At 38.8% G+C, this 3,679-nt stretch overlaps 1 non-coding gene across 1 annotated transcript; it reads left to right on the top strand.

Moving 5' to 3' along the window:
- The first annotated feature begins 1,145 nt into the window (after positions 1–1,145).
- LOC133827807 (small nucleolar RNA R71) lies at positions 1,146–1,252 on the top strand. The gene has a single exon (XR_009890457.1). It is a non-coding gene; the product is annotated as a small nucleolar RNA R71 (small nucleolar RNA).
- Positions 1,253–3,679: the final 2,427 nt, after the last annotated feature.

Here is a 3,679-nt window from a genome sequence, read left to right as displayed (position 1 = left end):
CTCAGTAAGTGCCACTGTCTCATAATCCTCTAGTTTCCTTTTCTTAGTCAAAATTTCTTTCATAAACTTCACATAACTCGGCATCTGTTCAAGTGCTTCGGCAAAAGGAATGTTGATGTGTAGTTTTCGAAAGATATCCAAAAATTTAGAAAATTGCTTGTCAAGCTTATTCTTTTGAAGCCTCTGAGGATATGGGATCTTTATATGGTGATCTATGCTTATTTCTGGCTGCTTTGTCTCAAGGTTCTCATTAACTTCTTCAACTTTACCCCTTTTCTGCTTGTTCTCTGTGATAGGTGCCTGTTGATCCTGCTTCTGCTCAACTTTCTTCTCTATACTTGGTCCCTCATACACTGTTCTGCTCCTCAAGGTAATAGCTTGACATTGTTCATTAAGATTTCCCTTTGGATTCACCTCAGTAGTGCTTGGCAAGTTCCCTTGAGCTCGATTTTCCATTAACGTGGCCAACTGTCCAATCTGAGTTTCCAAGCTTCGAATAGATGCCCTCGTTTCTGTCATAAATTGATTAAGTACATCAAGTTGTGCTTCAGGTTGCCTCATAGGTATTTGCTGTTGTGGTGGTCTATTTTGTGATTGATAAAATCCAGGAGGAGGCCTTGAGTACTGAGGTTGGCTCTGCTGAAACTACTGCTCACTACCTTGACCACTTGTCCATGAGAAATTAGGGTGATTCCTCCACCCTTGATTGTAGTTCATTGAGTATGGGTTATTTGAGGGCCTTTGAAAATTACTTATTTTTTGCACTTGCTCCATAGGCATATTGTTAAAATCCCTATTTGTGCATTGTTCAAATAAATGAGGTCCCCCACATAACTCACACATAATCTGCATCTGCATAACTGGAGCTTGAGCTTGAATGTTGTTCTGCTGTAACTGTTTAGTTAATGTTTCCACTTGAGCGGACAACATTGAAATGGCATCCAATTCATGCACTCCATCCACCCTCTTAGTGGTTTCTCTTTCTGATGGCCATTGATAGTTATTCATGGCCATTTCCTCCAACAGATCATAAGCTTCATTAGCACTCTTACTCATGAACGTTCCTCCAGACGCTGCATCTATGATTGTGCGAGTAGTACCACACAAACCATTGTAAAAAATATGGACTAGCATCCATTTTTTCGATTCCATGATGGGGACATTTTCTCAACAACTCCTTAAACCTCTCCCACGCATCATACAACGATTCACCATCTTTTTGGTGAAAATTGTTGATTTCACCTCTATACCTTGCAGACAGCGATGGTGGGAAAAATTTTGCTAAAAATTTCTGAGTTAGCTCCTCCCATGTTGTTATAGAATTGGCTTCCAGAGAAATAAGCCAACTCTTTGCTCGGTCCCTCAATGAAAACGGGAATAGTCTCAACCTCACTGCATCGTTTGTCACTCCGTTCATCTTGAATGTGGCGCAGAGCTCTAGGAAATTAGCCAAATGTAAGTTTGGGTCTTCCGTTGGCAATCCCCCAAACTGAACTGATGATTGTACCATTTGCAAAATGGCAGGCTTAATTTCAAAATTATTAGCCTCAACCGTTGGAGGTCTAATGCATGACTGTGCCCCCGTTACAGTAGGTAGCACATAGTCCCTCAAACTTCTTTGCATTGGTTGCTGAACTGGTGCAACTCCTATTCCTCCAACATTACCCGCTGCTATCCCATCATTTCTATTCTCAGTGTTATCGTGGGCAATGTTGTCAACCCCTCTGTTACCTCTGTTTTGAGCCATTCTTTCTACCCTTTTCTGTTTCCGATTTCTTCTATAGGTTTTCTCAATTTCCGGATCAACAAGCACCCTTGACTCAGACCCCTGTCGTCGCATAAACTATATGAATACCTGAAATCACAAATTGCAAAAGAAAACCAGAATGAGAACGGTATAAACGAAAGGCAACCAAATTAGAAAAAGAATTAATTTCTTGATATTAGTAAAAACAGTCCCCGGCAACGGCGCCAAAAACTTGTTGTGCAAATTCGATACGCAAGTGCACGTAATCGTAACAAGTAATAAAGAGTAAGTGAGATCGTTCTCACGAGGACTGTATACTAAGTACCAAAACTTAATTCCTATATCTATTTGGCTAACAATAATTAAGTCACAAGAATTAACTAAAATTGTAAAACAAAAATCTAAAATTAACTTCAATAACTGAAAATAAATAACGTTAAGAAAATTCAATAGATTAAAAACTAGGGCAATTAATTTCATCAACCATCCTCTTTAATTCTCCTTAACACAAATCTTACTATTCAATTTCTCTCTTTTGATAGCAGGTCAACAATAATAACTTATATTCGTACTAGGATATATAAGTCTCAATCTTATGCAAATTTTCTACATCTCTGTGATAAATAAACATAAGATAGGCATTAAGATTAACAACCCTAAAACTACACAAATCACACAGGTACTCTCTTCCTAATATGAAATCTATGTTTATTCAATTACAGCATATTCAATTCTCACTTTTCAGATTTCGAATCAAAATCATATATTTCATGTTAATGGTGATCAATCATTCACAAGCATTAGAATCAAATTGAATAAATCACAAGATAAAATTGAAATGATAAAACTTGCATTAATTTAAAATAAAGGTTCAGGAGAATCCATTAACACCCTAGAAAAAGAGTTTAGTTCATGATTAAATTCATAATAACCATAGAAAACATAAAAGACATCCAAAATACAGAAATTCAAAGTAGAAAAGAAGAAAACTGTGATAAATTCTTCGATTCCGCTCGCAATCCTCTACAATGTGCCTTCAGCCGTCTCCTTAGGTTAATCCCCTCTTAAAAACGTCATTAAGAAAGCTTTTATAATCCCTAATTAATTATGTGAGAAAGGACAAAATTGCCCTTGAAAAATGCCCTAACTTCGGCTTCCGTACGGACTGGCGCCGCGGCTCCATTTGATAGAGCAGCAGCTCTAGTGCATTTCGCGACCCGGATTTCCTCTCTGACTTCATGTAGCGCCGCAGCTTTACTTGATAGAGCCGCAGCTCTAATTCAGATTTTAATAGAGCCTCAGCTCTATCTGATAGAGCCTCAGCTCTAATGCTGACAGATTTGTTTTTCCTTCTCTGTAACTCATAGGGTCGCGGCTCTACACCATAGAGCTGCGGCTCTAATTCCAGTTTTTCACCAAATCTTCAATTTCACCCCCGGTTTCACCTAGCTTCCATTCCTTAGCCCGTTTAACACCGTTTCTTCAAGAATTAAGCGCTTTTCCTCCAATTTCAAACTATTTCCTTCATAACCACACTTAATCCTGAAAACACAACAAACACCGGCATAATATCGCACAAAACCAAATAAAAGATTAAAATTGCCTCTTAAAACACGCCATAAAACATACCAAAACTAGTCCTAACAGCCCCCTTAGCTGTAAGGGCCTTCTCCACTACCTGAGCATATATGGTAGTCCTCAGATCTAACGTTATCTTGACGTCATGGGCTATCATCACGTTCAGTCCCAGCACAACCCGATCCCTCCAGGCCATATTAGTGGGCACCAAGTTCGGCGCGAACTTTGTCAACCTGTCAAACTTCAGTGCATACTCTGTAACCGTCATTCGGTTTTGAGTCAGATTAACAAATTCATCCACCTTTGCAGCTTGGATTGCAACACTGTAGTATTTCTCGTTGAAAATGTCTCCAA

The sequence above is a fragment of the Humulus lupulus genome, chromosome 3, assembly GCF_963169125.1.
Source record: "Humulus lupulus chromosome 3, drHumLupu1.1, whole genome shotgun sequence".
Classification (NCBI taxonomy): Eukaryota; Viridiplantae; Streptophyta; class Magnoliopsida; order Rosales; family Cannabaceae; genus Humulus; species Humulus lupulus.
Note: the sequence above shows the minus strand (reverse complement) of the source record. Positions and strands in the feature narration are given on the sequence as shown.